This window comes from Elaeis guineensis, unplaced genomic scaffold (assembly GCF_000442705.2).
Source record: "Elaeis guineensis isolate ETL-2024a unplaced genomic scaffold, EG11 Super_Scaffold_1000033, whole genome shotgun sequence".
Classification (NCBI taxonomy): domain Eukaryota; kingdom Viridiplantae; phylum Streptophyta; class Magnoliopsida; order Arecales; family Arecaceae; genus Elaeis; species Elaeis guineensis.
The window spans coordinates 13,510,200-13,532,266 of record NW_027332424.1 but is presented as its reverse complement, the minus strand read 5'-3'; positions in this window follow the sequence as shown (position 1 = coordinate 13,532,266).

Here is a 22,067-nt window from a genome sequence, read left to right as displayed (position 1 = left end):
CCCGGAAACCCGGTTCTTCTAGACCGGATGGGGGAGAGACCCCATAGCGCCCTAAAGCGCCCCCGCAAGCCAGGCTAATAACGCGAGGAGGACCTCACGCCGGCCTGAGCAAAATGAAAGGCCCGGACTCCTACGGAAGCCGGGTTCCGCTCTCAGTATCCGCCGCTGGTAAGCTCCGTCCGGACTCCTACGGGAGTTGGGCTTCATCTTTCACTTTGATCGCAGAGGACCCCGCCCGGACTCCTACGGGAGCCGGGGAATGCCTCCAACATCAGCTGCAGAACAGTTCCGAGGAAAACGAAAGGCTCCACCCAGACTCCTATGGGAGCCGGGTTCCAACGACAAAAAAGACTTCACCCAGACTCCTACAAGAGCCGGGCTCCATCGACGACATCAGCTACGGGACAACCCCGCCCGGACTTCTACGGAAGCCGGACTTTGCCTAGGACTTTGGTTGCAGGAAAACGAAAGCTTTGCCCTGGCCCCTACGAGAACCAAGCTACTCCAACTTCAGGAGGACTTCTCCGCTCGAACTCCCAAGGGAGCCGGACTCAGCTCCGACTTCAACAGGGAAGAAACTCGAGTAAAAAGGAAAGCAAACAGTGCCCGAGGGCAACGGAAGCCTGGACCCCCAAATTCAAGCCCTAGGGGGGACTTCGGGCCCGAAGGGCCCCAAGCGAGCCTGCGACCATCAACAGAATGACAATTGGGTATCTTCGAACCGCATAAAAGCCGAAAAGGAGCTCGGCAAACGACAACCCCACATGAACAGAAGAGTTCATCAATGACCTTGGGACGACATGAAAAAGAAGAGAAGGAAGAAAAAAGGAAAGGAAAATGAAGAAGTTCGACAGACAACTATTTAATGCGTGATACAGACGAGGTAACAAAATCTCTTTTTCATTTAACAAGAGTATACGTTACAGGACCCGGTGGGTCAAAAAAAAAAAAAAAAGAGAGAAAAAGAAGATACACGTCATTACAAGTCTCGCAAGCACGGTTCGGGCAGGACGAACCGGAGGCCGCTACGAACTCCTCTCTCCATCTCTATCCTTCTCAGTCGCGTTCTCCAGTGCGTGTAACAGCTCTCGCCCCATCTCGCCTCATTCTGTCTCCGAAGTCCCAACCCTAGCGGGAAAAGGGTGGGATAGATCTCCGGAGGCGGTAAGGGCAACGGCGGCAGTAGTGAAGACCTGTTTCAAGAAGAACCGGAGTCACCTCGGAAGCGGTAGCGATGCCAGAAATGTGCCTCATCGCCGAACGCCCCACGACAGCCGCCACCCAAAATACTCTGGCAAGGTCGGCATGCGCTACTTCCACCATCCCCGCAACAAGTTCCACTGCCTCGCCATCGATGCCGACCGCCTCCGGTCCCTCGTTCCCGACGGCGTTAAGGATCCCGTCATGGCTTATGACGGCAGCTCTGCCCTCTTGATCGGTATCACCCCGCCTTGCTACTCCGAAATTTGCGGGCAGAACAACTTCACCGACAGCCCCCGTTACTAAACCCCTGTTGTTGAAAGAATTCTTCCCCGGGCCCCCTTTAAAACGACGAAGATTCTCACCGGTCGCCATCCTCCTCCTCACCTTCCTCCAGCCCTAATAATCCCCTCAAGAACCACCTCCAGAGTAGAGGACATGGTGTAGAAACTCTCAGAGAAGAATTGGGGGGCTAAAGGAGGCAAGGACTGGTGCGAGGGAGGCAAGACTCTCAGGGGAAAGAAAAGCGCCAGAATGAGGCCATGAAAGGACTGGGGGGTTTAAATAGCCGACGGATCCTGGCGCAGTTATGGCGGCGTGTATTCCTGGGCCAGCTGGTGTGTGCCACGTGTCACGCTTATCCGCTTCATTGCTATCGAGGGTTGACCGCTCGCAAATTCCCGTGGCACGGCGCTTGGGATTGCGCTTCAACGGGGGTTCCGAAAAGACTCTTCAGGTCACCTTCACCAAAAAGCGGGCTCTGACGTACGCATATTAAATACCAAAATATCTGGAGGTGGCAGTGCGCAGGATTCGAAGGGATGGTTTCGGCTGTACCCACCTCGCTCTCTGTACTTCCTTTGTTTGAAATTCAAACTAGAAAGTAGGGGGACTAGTGTTGGGTATAAAATACCCCCAGCCGAAACCCCCAGCGGAGTCGACGATGGAACAGAACGGCTCCGCCCGGACTCCTACGGGAGCCGGGCTCCATCGCCGACATCAGCTACAGGACAACCCCGCCCGAACTCCTACGGGAGCCGGGCTCCGCCTTCGACATCAGCTGCTGGCAAGCTCCGTCCGGACTCCTACGGGAGCCGGACTTCATCTTTAACTTTGATTGCAGAGTGCTCCGCCCGGACTCCTACGGGAGCCGGGCTCCGCCCTCGACATCAACAGCAACTCAGCTCCACCCGGACTCCTACGGGAGCCGGGCTCCGCCTTCGACATCAACAGCAGCTCGGCTCCGCCCGGACTCCTACGGTAGCCGGGCTCCACCCTCGACATCAATAGCAGCTCGGCTCTGCCCGGACTCCTACGGGAGCCGGGCTCCGCCCTCGACATCAACAGCAGCTCGGTTCCACCCAGACTCCTACGGGAGCTGGGTTCCACCGTCGACAGCAGCTCGGTTCCACCCAGACTCCTATGGGAGCCGGGCTCCGCCTTCGACATCAGCTGCTGGTAAGCTCCGTCCGGACTCCTACGGGAGCCGGACTTCATCTTTAACTTTGATTGCAGAGTGCTCCGCTCGGACTCCTACGGGAGTCGGGTTCCACCGTCGACAGCAGCTCGGTTCCACTCAGACTCCTACGGGAGCCGGGCTCTGCCTTTGACATCAGCTGCTGGTAAGCTCCGTCCGGACTCTTACGGGAGCCGGACTTCATCTTTAACTTTGATTGCAGGGTGCTCCGCCCGGACTCCTACGGGAGTCGGGTTCCATTTTCAGTATCCACTGCAGGTAAGCTCCGTCCGGACTCCTACGGGAGCCGGACTCCACCTACAACCCCAACTGAAAGGAGGACCCTTCCCGGAATTCTACAGAGGTCGGACTCCGACCGCTGCCGAGCCTCGATCAGCAGATCCGCGCCCCTTGGCAGATCACAATAACAACCATGATCCTGTTCCACTTCCTGTAGTGGATTTCGCACGGCTCCATTAGTCTCTGACAGGCTGTGTCAACGGCCATAATTCTGCTCTGCTCCCTACGGCAGGTGCTGCACGATCCCACTACTCGTTGACAACTAGCGCAATGGATGCCGCTCCACTACCTGCAACAGGCCCTACGTGGCAGGCTATGACAATAGCCACGGGTCTACCCCACTACTTTTCGCAATAAATTCCCCTGACCAGGGGCGGCCCACTACCAGACAGTTACAAATGTCGCCATCAATCCGTTGCCCCCTTCGCCTATAAAAGGGGGACTCAGATACGTTATTCTCTAAGCTCATTTCTTATCTCAAAACTCTGCTAAATTCTCCGTTCGAGCACTCCATTCTTGTTGAGGCAGAGAACTGACTTGAGCGTCGGAGGGTCTTGCCGGAGCAACCCCACCTCCGGTTTAGACTTCTCTTGCAGGTCCCGGCGGCGACCGTGGCTTCCCCGACTCCAGCTTCTCCGGCGCAAGCAGATTTTTGCACCAACAGGTAACATTGGTATCACTCCCTCCAAATACATTGAAAATATTTTGTTAGTAGATGGTTTAAAGCATAATTTACTAAGCATTAGTCAATTTTGTGATAAAGGATACAAAGTTATTTTTGAATCTTCTGTTTGCATTATAATTAGTCCTATTAATTATGGCATTAAATTTATGGGACATAGACATGGTAATGTTTATATGGTAGATTTGAATGATCTATCCAAAATAAACATGCAATGCCTAGTATCCTTGAATGCCAAAATTAATGAGACTAGTTGGCTTTGGCATCGTAGGCTTGCACATATTAGCATGCATTCACTTTCAAAATTAATTAAGAAAGAATTAGTTCTTGGTTTGCCAAAATTGAATTTTGAAAAGGATAGAATTTGTGATGCATGCCAACTAGGTAAACAAATAAGAGTTTCATTTAAATCCAAAAATATTGTTTCAACCTCTAGACCTTTAAAACTTTTGCATATGGACTTATTTGGACCTACTAGAACTACTAGTCTTGGAGGAAAATGATATGGTTTTATAATTATAGATGATTACTCTCGTTTTACTTGGGTTTTCTTTTTGGCACACAAAGATGAAACTTTTCAAGTTTTCATTAAATTTTACCGAAAAGTCACTAATGAGAAAGGATTTTTAATTCAAAATATTCGAAGTGATCATGGAACTGAATTTGAAAATCAAGACTTTGAAAAATTTTGTGATGAAAAAGGAATAGGCCATAATTTTTCTGTACCTAAAACACCCCAACAAAATGGGGTACTAGAAAGGAAAAATAGAACCCTAGAAGAAATGGCCTGTACCATGCTATGTGAAAGCAACCTTCCAAGATACTTTTGGGCGGAAGCTATTAACATAGCTTGTTACATTTTAAATTGTGCTTTGATTAGATAAATTTTAAAGAAAACCCCCTATGAGCTTTGGAAAGAAAGAAAACCTAATATTGCTTATTTTCATATTTTTGGTTGCCGATGTTTTGTATTAAATAATGGTAAAGAAAGACTTGGAAAATTTGATGCAAAATCAGATGAAGCAATTTTTCTGGGTTACTCCTCCACTAGTAAAGCTTTTAGAGTTTTTAACAAAAGAACCTTAGTAGTAGAGGAGTCGATACATGTTGTCTTTGATGAATCTAACGATCTTCCTTCAATGAAGAATGAAGGTGTTGATGATACAGATCCTCTTATAGAAAGAATGAGGGAGATCACTCTGAAAGACTCCACAATTCAAGATGATGAGGAACATGAAGACAAACAGGATGAGGAAGGTGAAGAACATCAAAAACAACCTCAAGGTACAAATGACCTACCCAAAGAATGGAGGTATGTTCACAATCACCCTAAGGAGCTAATTATTGGTGATCCTATGCATGGGGTAAGAACTCGTTCTTCACTTAAAGATATATTTAATCATTGTGCTTTTGTCTCTCATCTTGAACCAAAAACTATTGAAGAAGCTAAAAATGATTATAATTGGATTAATGCAATGCAAGAGGAACTTAATCAATTTGAAAGAAATAATGTATGGACTTTAGTATCAAGACCTAAAAATTATTCAATAATTGGCACAAAATGGGTCTTTAGGAATAAATTAGATGAACATGAAAATGTAATAAGAAATAAAGCAAGATTGGTTGCTAAAGGTTATAATCAAGAAGAAGGAATTGATTTTGATGAGACCTTTGCACCTGTTGCTAGATTAGAGGCCATTAGACTTCTACTTGCATATGCTTGCTTTATGAAATTTAAATTATTTCAAATGGATGTCAAAAGTGCATTTTTGAATGGATATATTGCTGAAGAAGTCTATGTAGAACAACCCTCAGGTTTTGAAAATCATGCTTTTTCTAATCATGTTTTTAAATTAAATAAAGCTCTATATGGTTTGAAACAAGCACCTAGGGCTTGGTATGATAGGCTAAGCAAATTTTTACTAAATAATGGTTTTTCAAGAGGTAATGTAGACACAACCCTTTTCATTAAAAGAAATCAAAATGATATGTTAATTATACAAATATATGTTGATGACATTATTTTTGGATCTACTAATGAATCTCTTTGTCAAGACTTTGCTAAGCTCATGCAGGGGGAGTTTGAGATGAGCATGATGGGAGAACTTACATTCTTTCTCGAACTCCAAATCAAACAAATCAAGGAAGGAATCTCCATCATCCAAAGCAAGTACACAAGGAAATTACTCAAAAGATTTGGAATGGAGAACTCCAAAGCAATTGGCACACCCATGAGCCCTTCATGTAAGCTTGACAAGGATGAAGAAGGTAAAAGTGTAGACTTAAAATATTATAGAGGTATGATTGGCTCTCTATTATATTTAACTACAAGTAGACCTGATATCATGTTTAGTGTTTGTCTGTGTGCTAGATTTTAATCTAATCCTAAAGAATCTCACTTGAATGCTGTTAAAAGAATCCTTAGATATTTAAATGGTACTCAAACTCTAGGATTATAGTACTCTAAGGACTCATTAATTGATTTAATAGGATATTCAGATGCTGACTTTGCTGGATGTAGATTAGATAGAAAAAGCACTAGTGAAACTTGCCAATTTCTCAAAGTTAATCTAATCTCCTGGTTTAGCAAGAAACAAAATTCGGTAGTACTGTCTACGGCCGAGGCCGAATACATTGCAGCCGGAAGTTGTTGTGCTCAAATCTTGTGGATTAAGCAATAACTCAAAGATTTTGGTATCAAACTTAATGAAACACCCATAAGATGTGATAACACTAGTGCCATAAATCTTACTAAAAATCCAATTCAGCATTCTAAGTCTAAACATATTGAAATCAGACATCATTTTATAAGAGAACATGTTTAAAATAAAGATATAATTCTTGACTATATTTGTACTGAAAAATAATTAACCGATATTTTTACAAAGGCCCTAAGTGAAGATAGATTCTGTGAAATTAGGAGAGAGCTAGGAATTCTTGATCCATCTGCTTAAATATCTCTCTAATTCCAAGGAACCAATGTCAAAAATTCTTTAAACTCAATTTCCATCATTTCTCTTGGACCTAAAAGCTCAAGATTATCATTCTCACAACTTTACATAGAGCAAAAATTTTTCTCCCAGAGTTTTGAATCTTTTCAGAATTTATTCATAATTTTTTTGAAATTTTGTGAATCATGAGTCGACCCCCTAGGGTCGACCCAATGGCATACTTGTAATTTTTGGCTAAAACCCCACGGATTCCTCTCTTTTTGGTTAAAATCCTGTTCATGAGCCGACCCTCTCCATCTTCGTCTTCCTCCCTCCAAAACCCATAGTCCTCTTCTTCTTTCTCTCCAAATCCAAGGTCTAAGCCCAAGATCCTTCTCCCATCACCTCTCCACCTCAAATCGCTCCTTGGGAAAGGTGCTATTTCCATTTTTCTCCCGTGATTGGAGCGGTTGGAGCGTGCCCTAGCTTCCACCATTCTCCTCCAAATCGGGGTTTCTCTCCTCCAAAAAAAATCTCTTTCCATCCCCTAATAACCCTCTATCTCCTCACACATTTGATCTTCCAAGTCTCCTTGCTTGTTCTGGTGGTGAGAATGGCTCCAAAAATGAAACTCCCTCAAAGAAGGAAATCGGTCCGTGAGTTGGAAGAGGGCGTGCACAGGAAAAGACAAGCTTTTCAGACCTCTTCTGCTTCCATTCCTGCTTCAGCATCTGCTCCAGGTTCCGCTCAGTCTCCTCTAAGCCCTAGTAAAATTCCTCTATCTGTCAGAAAGGTAGAACCCGAAAAAAATGTTGACTTCAAATTTTTTGAAACTGAGGGGTTCTCCATTGGTTCAAAGATCAAAAACCAAGGTTGGAGATTTTACTGTTCTCTTAAAGAAGTTACATATGTAGATTTGGTTAGAGAGTTTTATCTGAATTGGTGCTATGGGAATGGAACAGTAACATCTACTGTTAAGGGAATTGATATCTATTTAGATCCTGTTATTTTGGGAGAGATTCTTCATTTGCCCTGTGAGGGATACTCAAACATGGAACTCCCAGTGAAGGAAGAAGGAATCAATGTGATTTTAGGAGAAACCTACTCGGGAAGCCTAAATAAACTAGAAGCCAAGATCCTGTCCATTGAAATGAGAATTCTACATCAATTGGTAACGAAGCTTTTCTTCCCAAGAAGTGGTAGACATGACCTTCTTTCAGGCTGAGACATCTGTATTATATTTCATGTGATTACCCAAACCCCCCTAAACCTCCCTGCATTAATGATAGAAGCTATGAGGGAAACCCTGAATAGATCCAAGGCTCATCTGCCTTTTGGTATGGCCCTCACCTTGGTATTCAGGAGGTTTGGAGTTAGTTTTGAGGGGGAGGCATCAGCTAGGCTCTCTCACTCTGACACCATCAACCAACACACTTTGCACCGCATGGGATTCACTAGGACTGATGGTGGTTGGATTAAGGGTGCAGAAGAGAGAGTTGAGGACAGAGCTGAGGATAGAGCTAAGGAAGAAGGTCCTTCATCTCCTCTCCATGACATCAGGGCAGCATCTCCAGACATCCAGTTTGTTTCAGATCCAGAGGCTGGCCCTTCAGAGTCCACTAGGAGGCACACCCCAGTCCAGCAGCCAGACAGCAGAGCATTTCCCTCAGAGATCAGATTAGCTGATGACCAGATTGAGATGATCTCACAACGTGTGGCTTCCTTGCTTTCTCGACAATGGAGCACTTTAGCTTTTGCACAGGGATCCACATCATTAGATGCATCTGATCAGACTTTGATCCCCCATATCTCCACTGTATTTCAGATGATCTCAGATCAGTCAGTTCAGATTCAGCAGCTCGAGGGTTACATTTTGAGACTGACTGGGAGGGTACTTGACTTGCAGGGGCAAGTGTTAGCTCTGGCCCATCCACAGCCACAGGAGTGCACTACTGAGGTCTCAGACCTATCTATGGAGGCAGCTAGACTTAGAGGAGTATTGGAGAGTAGATTTGATTTCCTGAGGAGAGAGATCAGAGGCTCTAGTGAGCATGCATCCACACAGTTCACTGCACTGCTTCAGTCTGTTTCGAGAGCTCTGAACCTTTTGGACACCATCAGGCTCTCTCTTGTAGTTCAGTCTGTTGCTTCTCAGCCTTCAGGATCATCTCGCCCACCTACTCGTGCCAGCACCTCCACTCGTGGCAGAGGCAGATGGGGTAGAGGACGAGTTCTTGATCGTGATCCTTCATCTTCCCACCCCATCTTCGATACATCTGATTCTGATCCATCCAGTCATGAGCTCTACTAGATCCTTGTAGTTAGTCCTATCTTTTGTCTCTTTCTAGGATCTATCTTTTGGGACATGTAATGATGCTGACTAATTGACTTTTATATTTTGGTGTATGTATTGGAACCACTATGTGGTATCAGTCACTTTTTGATTATATATCTACTCCTTGACTTTTAATGTATGACCTTCAAATTTAGTTGCTTTCAATTATGTGCATGCTTAAGATATTATGAATTGCTATTTCATATCTATGATATCCAATGGTATATTCTTTTATGATTGCTGTATTCAGGGGGAGTAAACATTAATGCTAGTAAAATTACTGTTAGTAAAAGAAGCTAAAGAAGTAATATTAGTAAAATTATTTCCATCAAAAGAAAGAAAAAGAGAAAATGTATTCAAAGAAAAAGGGGGAGTAAACAATCTTTTGTTGATGATGTCAAAAAGGGGGAGAAATGCTATACCAAAATGAAAGAATCAAAAGCAAATTGATAAAAGAATTAAAAGCAAAATGAGTAAATTGTTTAAGCAAAAGCAAATGAGCAAACTTTAAAATTAATTCCTAGACATGCTCTGGTACCAAAATTAAATAATCAAATAAGAATGAGCAAATTTTCAAGATGCTAAGCAACTTGAAAAACAAGCAAATGAGCAAATGAGATATTTTCAAATGAGCAATTTTCAAAATTCTTAGATAAATTCTGCTTTGCTATGATAACAAAAATAAATTTTCTGCTCTGATACCAAAATCACATAATCAGATGAGCAAATTTTAAAATTATTAAGCAATAGGCAAATTGTTATGGGAACATGTATCGCATGCCAAAAGAATCAATCTTCTTTTCAAGCAAATGCATTTATAAATAATTTTTAAGTTGGTTGTAAATTTCCTATTTATCTTCAAACTACCTATAATGCATTTCATTCCTTTGAAATTCATGCTCATTGTTTCATATATATGCTTTTGTTCAAAGTATTTTGTCATCATCAAAAAGAGGGAGATTGTTACTCCTTGGATTGATTTTGATGATTACAAAGCATTTGAAGGGATACTAATAATTTTTGCTTGAAAAAGACTTATTGCTTTTCAGGGGCAAAATCATAATTTTACCAAAATTCTGATTTGAAAGCATCAAGTGATAGAATAAAAGATTTGTGATTCATTGGTGAAAATTTTATTATTTTTGGACTTATATTTTGAAAGATATTCATGTTTGAAAATCATGAGTCGACCCATGAGTCAACTCATGGCACAATGAGCTGTTTGGCACGCAGATTTCTTGGCTTGACACAACCTGTGAGTCGACCCATGAGTCGACCCCCAAGGCATGAGTCGATCCATGAGTCGACCACTGCTATTTCTTAGGTCAAAAATCATAGAACCTTGTCTTCTGGTTGTTTTCTGATGTTTTTCCATAGAGGTCGACCCATGAGTCGACCCCCAGGCATGAGTCGACCCATGAGTTGACCCCTGTGATGGGATTGTTCCGCAACGGCTAGTTTTTAACCCATTTTAAGTACTTTTAGTGCTCATTTAATGTGGTCTAACGGCTCTATTTTAGCCCAAAATATTTTCCACCATTTCTTAAAGCTATAAAAGGGACAAAAAGGTGGGAATCAAAAAGAAGAATCAAGAAGAGAGTTTTTGAAAAAGGGATTTCAAGCAAATTTTTCAGCCCTAAGCAAGAGCTCACTCAAAGCATTCAAGAAGCCTTTAATCCAAGCTCACCAACTCCTCAAGTGCACATTCAAGTCTCCAACCACCTTGAGGAAATCAAAAAGGGTCTTCTTCTTCTTGAGTATAGTGTATTTAAAGTCTCATACGCTCATTAAAGGAGCTTTCTTTGTACTAACTTGTGCTATTCATTGTTATACTTTGCTTGAGTTACTGTTTTTATTTTGGAAGGATTCCAAAATAAGGGAAGGTTGATCCAAACCTTGAATCGGAGTGTATTGGGTTGGCTTGTACCCAAAAAATAAGTAGACTAGCTTGGGATAGCTAGAGTCAGAGTTTCTGACGTTTGTATTCGGGTTGAATACAAGATTAGTGGATTGAAATTCTCAAGTAGGAGCTTGGAGAGTGGATGTAGGTGCAAGGTTGGCACCGAACCACTATAAATTTTTTTATTTGTGTTGTGCCTAATTGCTCTTCTTTAACTCTTCATTATTTTCTTGCATTCTTGCATTTAGTCATTAGCCTTGAATTAACTTTACTCTCTCTATTTATTTAGCTATTGTCAAACATTTTTCATAAGACATAAGTTAAGCTTAAATTTTTTTAGAAACCCAATTCACCCCCCCTCTTGGGTTGCATAGCTGGACAACACAGAGTGACCATCTTGCAACGATACCCGACAGTCGGATAGGTCAAATGTGTAGAACAGCATCCTTAGAACCCATGCGGATATAGTTTCTATATAATTCATCTCCTTAACCAAAATACTCATAGAACACCTCAGAGTTCAACTGTCAACTCTGATCAGGTTGTGCACATTGTATTTCAAAATATCAAATTCATCTGATGGATTACCCTTGCCAAGGTTTTGCTAAATTGAAATACAGCGACTCATTCTTCTCCAACTCTTGGAGTGGTTAATCCCATCTCGATCATACTCTGACTTCGCAGGTACTTGACTATGCCCAAAATTTTTTCGTCATTGAATTAAAAATTTAGTTAGTCCAGTACCAAAGCATAGTGAGTTGCTTGAAAGTCACTGAGGCGATCTCAGATCTAAGGGACACTTATACCTATATCCCATCAGAGACATTCTCTACAGCAGAATGCTCTGAAGTTGATCACGTTTCATGATGTACCCTTACATCTCATCTATATGTCATACCAGTGTCTCCACACTTCTTGATTAAGAGGACAACTAACCCATATGACCTACAGCGACCTATGCTCGATAGAAGCTATCATCCTTATTAACAGCCTATTATTTGATCGTGAATAGTTTAAAAACTAATCGATAAATCCTCTCTTTATCGAACCTAAATAGTCCTAAGAACTTTATCACAACAACAGAGTTAATTAGAAGATGAAAACTTATGATGAAAATGCTAAAACTATATTTTATTTATTAATAAATCAATTATAATACAAGGTTGCTCAACCATCAACATGTTGACGTTTGACTTTTAGGATATATTTCCCAATAGTGTCATCCATTGGGTTCCAAATCTTACTAGCAGTAGATCTAGACTTTTGACGTAACATAATGGAGTTAATTAGAAGATGAAAACTTATGATGAAAATGCTAAAACTATATTTTATTTATTAACAAATCAATTATAATACAAGGTTGCTCAACCGTCAATAGATTGACGATTGACTTTTAGGATATATTTTCCAATAGTGTGATCCATTGGGTTCCAAATCTTACTAGTAGTAGATCTAGACTTTTGACGTAACACTAATCTGATGAGATTAGGTCACCCGAAGAGTCCCAATCAACTTGGACTCTTCCAAATTGATTTCAGAATCAAATTCCTTCAATTTTGATGAGCCCACAAGTCAAGATTGACATCTAGTAATGTATCATGACTATCCGAAAGATTTAAAATTTTGATAAAAATTATCAAAATATCCTTCAGTGGCAAGTTCCCATATAATTCAATCCTTCAGTCAAACAACATCCCAAATGAGCTGTGGGTATGAAAATATGTCAAATCTAATCACTTATCTATATGTATCTCGATTTGAAGGTGATGATTCAGTTGATGATATATTAAAATTTTTTTCTAATTATCATCCTAATTTGGCCCAAGACTTTCAGAATCACCATCCTATGAGATCACACAGGATGTTCGCTCCCCTTATTAAGAGTGATTGATCCCTTATTGATCACTCTCAACTTTCATGCACACTTCACCATATCCAAAATACTCACACAAGGATCAAAGAACCAAGTTAGGTAGTGAACCAAAATATGGATCCAAGTACACAAGATACTATAGTGATCTCCGATCAAAGGATCACTTACACAACTTGCACTAGAGAAACATCACTTGATATGTAAATAAGCTCCATCTGATATTCTATCATAGGTCAATTCAGTGAACTCATTCTCTAATGAGCACTCATATCCTTATATTAGTGTCACCACATAAGTGGTTGTGAGATCAACCACCCTCATTTCTGAGCATATATAGGACATGCCAGTCTTACTGGTATCATTGATCTCCGACTCAATATACCAATGACTAAGAATATTTTAGGTTAGGGCTATCAAAGATTTAGATCTCATTGGCATGATCTCATCACGGTCCTAAAATCATTATCCAAACCTATGGGGTTCATTATAATCATAAAAAACAATAAGATGCAGCATATAATGAATCAAAAATATCTATTTATTAATATAAATATCAATTACATGTGTTTGGAAGATAAATTACAATAAACACCCTATCGTATCACATATGCGATTGATTTGTAGGGCATTATTCTTTCACATTCACTGTGAGAGACTTATCATTCTCTTAGATTTATCTCTATAGATCTTTATATCAAGAATGTAGGAAGCTTCTCATAGGTCTTTCATGGTGAATTCTTTTGATAACCATACTTTGATCGATGTAAGTATGGAAATATCATTCTCAATCAGGAGGATGTCATCTACATACAATACGAGAAATGTGATAGTACTTCCACTGAGCTTTTTGTACACACATGGCTCCTCCTCATTTTTCATGAAATCAAAAGTTTTGATTATATCATTAAAGTGAGTGTTCGAACTCTAAGATGCTTGTTTGAGTTCATATATGGACCTTTGTAGCTTGCAGACCTTGTGATCACTATCACTGGATGTGAAATCCAAAGATTGCTCCATATAAACATCTTCCTCAAGATATCTATTTAGGAAGACAATTTTTACATCCATCTGTTAGATTTCATAATCATGAAAAGCTGCAATTGCAAGCAGAGTATGGATGGATTTCAGTATGGCCACAGGCGAAAAGGTTTCATGATAGTCAATACCTTCACATTGACTATAACCTTTCACAACCAGTCTTGCCTTATAGGTCTCTACCTTACCATCCAACCTAATTTTTCTTTTATAAATTTATTTATACCTAATAGGTACAATACCTTCAGGTGGATCTACTAAGACCAAATCTAGTTGGAATGCATGGAGTCAATTTCTGACTTCATCGCTTCCATCTATTTTTCGGAGTCAATATCTAATATTGCCTCATCATAGGTCTTGGGATCATTCCTAATGTCCCTATCTTCCACAAGGAATGCTTCTTCTAGATCTTCTGTAAGAACACCTAAGTACCTTTCAAGAGGATGAGAGACCCTACTTGATCTATGAGATGGAGAAGGTACCACATCTACTAGCTCACTACTGGGTTCAGGTTCTTAGACTCAATGTTCTTTACTTATCTTTCTCTTTAAGCTCAATCTTCCTTCCATTGCCTCCATCTTGGATAAACTCTTTTTTCAAGAAGATAGAATGATGGCTTACAATCATATTGTGATCCTTAGGAAGATAGAAATAGTATCCCATATTTTTTTTAGGATATCCAATAAAATGAGCTCTAAAAGACCTAGCCTCTAACTTATCCATTTGCTGTCGCTTGACATGGGTCGGACATCTTCAAATCTTGAGGTATCCAAGAGTTGGCTTCTTACGATGCCTTAACTCATATAGTATGGTAGGAATGGATTTAGAGGGAACCTGATTCAAAAGATGAATTGTAGAAAGTAATGCATGTCCTCAGAGAAAGATAGAAAGGTCTGTGAAGCTCATCATGGACTGGACCATATCTAATAGGATCCGATTTCTCCTTTCGGATACCCCATTGAGTTGAGGTATCTCTGGAGGTGTCCACTGTGAGACTATGCCATTATCCTTGAGATAGGTCCAAAATTCTCCACTAAGATATTCTCCTCCTTGATCTAATCGAAAAATCTTTATGTGTTTTTTGATCTATTTTTTCTATTTCATGTTTGAACTCTATAAACTTTTCAAAGGCTTCAAACTTATGATGCATCAAATATACAAACCCATACCATAAATAATCATCGATAAAAGTTATGAAGTAGATATAGCCACCTCTGGTCGGTACATCAAATGGACCACACACGTCAGTGTATATCAAGGTTAATATCTTATTGGCCCTTTCTCCTTATCCCATAAAGGGCAGCTTGGCCATTTTTTCTTGAAGATACAATTCACAAACTGAATAAGATTCGAAAATCAATGGTCTGAGAAGACTATCTTTCTCTAGTTTGTTGTCTATCCTCTCCTATATGGCCTAGCCTAAGATGTCACAGATACTTTTGGGTAATCTTATTTCTAAGTCTCTTAGACCTTATAGCATTCATAGTTTACTCATTAATATTGACACTCGCATCCATATGCAAATGATAAATACCGTCAATCAAGAAAGCACGTGTAACAACTTTATTTTTAAAATAAATTGAACACATATCTTTATTGAAATAAAAATTATAATTATCCCATGCCTGCATAGATATGAAAATCAAATTTCTATACGATTCACAAACTGAATAAGATTCGAAAATCAATGGTCTGAGAAGACTATCTTTCTCTAGTTTGTTGTCTGTCCTCTCCTATATGGCCTAGCCTAAGATGCCACAGATATTTTTGGGTAATCTTATTTCTAAGTCTCTTAGACCCTATGGCATTCATAGTTTACTCATTAATATTGACACTCGCATCCATATGCAAATGATAAATACCGTCAATCAAGAAAGCACGTGTAACAACTTTATTTTTAAAATAAATTGAACACATATCTTTATTGAAATAAAAATTATAATTATCCCATGCCTGCATAGATATGAAAATTAAATTTCTACTAGCTATAGGTACATAATAATAGTCTTTCAAAATTAAACCAATCTCTAATGGTAATCACAAAGGGTAGGTCTTGACGGCCACAGCAGTAATCCTTACTTCATTGTCGATCTGGAGAGTGATCTCACCTTTCCTTAGCCTTCTTACTTCTTCATGATCCTGCATAGAAGTACACAAATGAGCACTTGAACCAGAATCAAGAACTCAACTAGAAGAAGAGGAAACTATAAGATTAGTTTTAATAACAAGCATATCAGACGTATCTTCAGAACGCGCATCCTTTTTCCTGCTCTTGACAATCGCCAGATAGGCAGGACAGTTCTTTCTCTAGTGGCCTTCGACATTGTAATAGAAATACTTTCCTTTATGGTCGTCCTTCTTCGAAACCTGGACTTGGCCTCATTCTTTTGCTTCTTCATAGGCTTTTTTTTCTTCTTAAAAGAAGATTTTTTCTTAGAGGAAACTTGCTTCACAGTTAAAACTGTACCCCTTGAACTCTTCAAGGTGCCCTCAGCTATTACCAGCATGTTCAGTAATTCAGACATAGTGCTATCAATTTTATTCATATGGTAGTTTATGATGAACTATCCAAACGAATCAGCAAGAGACTGGAGGATCAAATTTAACTGTAATTCCTTATCCATATTCATGTTGAGCTTCTAAAGCTCTTCGATATCTTTGATCATTGTCAAACAATGATCATTGATAGACTACCCATCACACATTTTCACTCTGAATAGTCTCTAAGAAATCTCAAAGCAAGCTGTGTGACTCTACTCACCATACAACTCTTGCAGGTGAGTCGGCATCTCTTTAGCAGTTCTCATATCTTCATACTGTCGCTAAAGATAATTGGACATGAATGCTAAAATGTAGCACTTCGCTTTATTATCCTCATCCATCCACTTCTCAAGTGTGGCTCGTTGATCAGAAGATGGATGAGCTAGTAATACAGGTGCATCCTGATCAAGAACATGGATAAGTTTCTCGAAACTGAGAACAATTCTCAAATTCTAGAGCCAGTCTTTATAGTTTATACCGGTCAACTTATTGGTATCGAGGATACGAGCTAAAGGATTGGCTCTCGACATGATTATCTACAGAGAGAATAGTTTCTAATTAGATGTTTATACTTATAAAAATATTTATTCTAGGGACTTTAAAAACAAACAAGGCTCCTGCTATTTTCTTGAATCTCCCATACTTCTCGGATAGAGAAATGAAAACCATATGCGATCAATTTTGAGGGGGAACTGTGATCCCATTAATCTATACATACCTCACCTAATAGTTATTGGTAAGCATAGACTAATGAGTAGATAACATCTTATCTATTGCTTCACTAAGTAAGATGCAGCGGGCTTGGTCTCTAAGTCCTATGGCCTCACCTAACAGTTATTGGCATATTTATTAGTTAAGTCAGACCCATTGTTCACCAACGGGTGCAAAGCCATCATTGGAACCCTCACCTAACAGTTATTGGGTCCAATCCCATCTCTATCCTGGGACATCAAATGCTAATAGAGTGGTTGTACCTTTCCTATGCAACCCAAACACTATAACCAGCCCAAAACGATCAACACTGGAAGGAACCAGCATCTCTACAATGATGGAAGACCTCTAGACTTAACTGTTGCTTCAAGAATTAATTTTGATGATCACAAACCATTTGAGGGGAATACTAATAAGTTTCTTATCTTTGAAAAATATTTTAGTGATATTTCAGGTAGTCTAAAATATTGAGTTTGAAAAGCTCCATCAAATGTAATAAAGTTGAAGTTTTGACAAGTTGGAGAAGTTTTTGAAGCCTTTTGAAAGTATCAAATTGATTCAAAATTATTTAAGAGCATTTGATAGTATTCTAGTAATTTTCAAACTTTAAATGTATGAAAAATTAGATTGAAACAAAATGGAACGATCCAACTGGGTCATCCCCTTCTATTGGGTAGCCGGCATGCTTTATTTTTGGCTTGTGGCATACAGTGGGATGACCCCTGAGACCCTGAGATCAAAACAGAGAGCTCATTTTCTGTCTGGTCAAATGAGGCATCCCATTGCTAGTGAGGCATCCCATGGGATATCTCATTCTAGGCGAGCTTCGTAACAGCTAGTTTTTAACTTTTTTTTGATGCATTTAATGAACATTAAATACTCTCTAACAGCTCTTAACCGATTTTAAGATACTCTCAAGTCCAAATAGAGGTTATAAATACTCTCTTGAGATAGAAAATTAACTAAGTTTCAAGCATTCAAAGCTCACATCCGTGAAAGTTAAGAAAATTCCTAAAAGAGAGGAAAGAAGTATTTAATCAGCTCACCAACCACTCTCCAGCTGCATTCAAGTATACCAATCCATTGAGGGGTTTCAGTAAAGGCTTGTTCTCCTTAAGTATTATATTTTTTTTACATTTATTGTGCTCATTTAAGGGGCTATTGTGCTAAAATTCCTATACATTGTATTCTTGCTATTATATTTTGGGTTTTGAGTTTTGGGAGATTCTAAAACTTAGATAAGTTAATCCGAACCTGAAATCAGAATGTAGTGGGTTAGCTTGTACTTGAGAAATAAGTGTTCTTACTTGAATTGCAAGGGTCAGAGTTACCCGATGTATTGTATCTTAAAATTTTTTTAGTGGATTGAATTCTCAAGTAGAGACTTGGGGAGTAGATGTAGGTGCAAGGTTGGCACCGAATCACTATAAATCTCTTGTGTTTGTTATGCTTGCATCTCTTTATTCATTCATTGTACTTTATACTTGCTTACTTATCATTTGTGGTTAATTTTATTTTCTTAGCTAATCAATTCACTCCACTCAACAAGTATAGCACGTTACTTGAGTGCACTAATCACAAAAATTTTAAAAAGATCCAATTTACCCCCCCTCTTGGGCTCCTTATCAAAGCTCAGTGCTCTAGCCCTTGCTTGATTTAACCATCAAGAGCCAAAGATCAATGCAGCCCAATTTGGCACATCTCTAGCCGAGGGGCAATCCACAAACTGACCTCTACTTTTCAATGGGTCAAACTACACCTATTGAAAAGCTCGGATGAAAATTTTTATTCAAGCACTTGACTATGATATATAGAGTATTATAGTAAATGAACCCTACACACTCACTAAATTGATTGATGGTGTGTCTCTTCCTAAGTCGGAAGGTGAATGGGATGAATTTGATAAGAAAATAGCTCAACTTAATACTAAAGTCATGAATGTCTTATATTATACCTTAGATGTAAATAAATTTAATAGTATTTCTACTTGTAATTTAGCTAAAAAAATTTAGGATAGGTTAGAAGTCACATATGAAGGCACAAACCAAATAAAAGAGTCTAAAATTAATATGCTTGTGCATAGCTATAAATTATTTAATATGAAATTTGAAGAGTCAATAACTCAAATATTTACTCATTTTACTAACATCGTAAACAATCTAAAAAGTCTTGGTAGGTATTATTCTAATAGTGATTTTGTGAAAAAAGTACTTAGATCTCTACCAAGATCGTGGAAGGCAAAGGTCACTACGATTCAAGAAGCTAAAGACTTAAACACTTTATCATTGGAAAAGCTACTTGGATCCCTCATAAACTATGAGCCGACCATGAAGTAACACTCTAAGGAAGAGACCAGAAGAAAGAAGATAATTGTTCTCAAGTCGACAGCTCAAGAAGAAAATTCAAAAAAAATTGAGAACAATGAAGAAGATGAGGACTTAGCCATAATTACCAGAAAATTCAGATGGTTCATGAGGAAAAAAAGACAAGAGATCAAGAGAAGACCACCAGCTAAGAGAGAGTCAAGTAAAAAAAAAGAAAAAGAGCAGCCCATCATCTGTTATGAATGCAAGAAGTCGGGCCACTTCAGATCGAACTATTTCCAGCTCAAAAAAAGTCAAAAGAAGTTCAAAAAGAAAAAGGCACTGATGGCTATGTGAAGCAACACTATGACTCCACCACAGATGAAAGAATCTCATGAAGAAGCCAACCTGTGCCTTATGGCACATGAAAATGAGTTAACCCCTGAAACTTAAAATAATTTTTTTTATGATGAATTGTAAGAAGCTTTTCATGAATTTTTGGATAATTTAAGCAAATTAAGAGTGAAAAATAAAAATTTAAAATTAAGAAATCAAGCATTAGTTAAAGAAATAGGAGAAGTGGACAACAAAAATAAAGAATTAGAATTAAAGAATCAATCTCTATTAAAAAAAAAAGATGAAATCTCAAGCTTAAATAAAACTCTTGTAAAAAAAAATCAAGATCTAAAAGAAGACGTAATCAAGTTAAAACCTATAGTTGATAGATTTACTCTAAGTTCAAACAAACTTTAAATGATTATTGATAGTCAAAGAGCTGTGTATGATAAAGCCAGACTTGGCTATAATACTCTTAGAAAATAAAAGTTTTTAAAAAATATTTTTGTTAATGCATCCATGAGCAAATTGCCAAATATTACTTGTTTTAGATATGGCAAAGTAGGATATAAAGCTTATACATGCTTATCAAATAAATTTGTTGATACAAATATTAAGAAAATATGGGTTTCAAAAAGAACTATTGTGACTAACCCCAAAGGACCCAAGTTAGCTTGGGTACTTAAGGTTAAAACTTGACTTTATGAGCGTAGGTATGTCTTGCATCCCAAGCAATAAAATAGAAGTGGTATCTTGATAGTGAGTGCTCAAGACACATGACCGGTGATGAACGTCAATTCATCACATTGAAAGCTAAAAATGGAGGGATGGTCACCTTTGGAGATAATGGCAAAGAAAAAATCATCAACATTGGTAACATTGGTGTCATTCCTGTTGGAAATAGTGTCCCAAAGCCAATCATCAGCCTGTAGATGGTTGTGCTCATTTTAGTATATGTACATGAATTATGAATTAATAAAAATTATTTTGGTATTTTTCATCACAAAATGTTTCATCTTCTAATGAACTCCTATGTTGTGGTGAAGTCCTTAGGACTATTTAGACTCGACAAAGGAGGATTTGTCGTTTAGTCCTTAAATCTGTTCGCGACCAAATGATACGTTGTTACCAAGGATGACAACGTTTATCAAGCATAGGTCGTTGTGTGCCATATAGGTTGGTTGTCCTCTTAACCAATGAGTATGGAGACACTGGTATGGTATACAGGTGAGATGTAAGGGTACATCTGCACTGAACGTGACCGACTCCGGAGCTATTTCTGCTGTCAGGATTTGCTCCGATGGAATATGGGTATAAATATCCCTCCGACCTGAGACCACCACGGTGACTTGCAAGCAACTCACTGCACTTAGGCACTGGACTACCTGAATTTCTAATTTAGTAACGGAAGGCTGCTGGGTGTAGTCAAGTACTTGACTTGGCGGTGCGTGTGTTAAGATGGGATTGACCACTCCAGTTCAGGAGCTGTGTATAGTCGTATTTCAATTTAGCAAAACCTTGGCCAGGGTAGTCTTTGTGAGGAGTCACAGGACTGTTTGAGTTGAGCACGATTCGGATGATCTAATCAGGGTTGACAGTTTAACCCTGAGTCGTCCTAAACACAGAGGTCAAAAGGATGAATTATACAGTAACCATATTCACATAGATTCTGAGTATTGTGATTGTGACTATTCGACCTATCCGGACATCGAGTACCATTGCTAGATGGTCACTTCGATTAGTATAGAAATTGGTTCCTGTGCTACTGGCTTAGGTTCGAACCTGCAGGGTCACACATATTAGAGGTTCTTATCTGATCTGATGGCTGATGAAGAGTCCTAATGCTCATGGACTATGAGTCCTACATATCTGAGATTATGTGATCAAGAATCAAGATTCTCTGATCATGAGTCCCACACATTTTGGGTACCAGGGTCAAGAGTCCCACTGATTTGGGACTCTTCGATCAGGGTTACATATCGATGAATTCTGATGCCTGATTACCCATCGGATTTAGACTCAATATTTATGAGAGATTTAATTAGTAATTTGATTGCTAATTAACTCAATTTGATTGAGTAATTATTTTTGGATCAAGTCCAATTGAATTGGATTCAGTTGGGTTTGACCCGATTAGGTTAAGAGTTGACCTAATCGTCGAGATGGTTTGGTCCTTGATTTGATCAGGGGTTGGACTTAATCAATTCTTGATTTGATTAGGATTTTATTGAACCTAATTAAGCCTAATTAAGTTGGATTTAAATTAGTTTAATTGGGCCTAACTTATTTGGTTCAATCAGGTTGGTTTAAATAATGAAACCACCTTGACCCATTCTCCCTGCGCCACCTCACTTCCACTGCACCCATTTGAATTCACGAGAAGGAAGTTCTCATGAATTTTTCCTCATGCAAAGCCCTCCTCATGCCCTACTTTAATGCACCAAATGAGTGGATAAGGATGATTG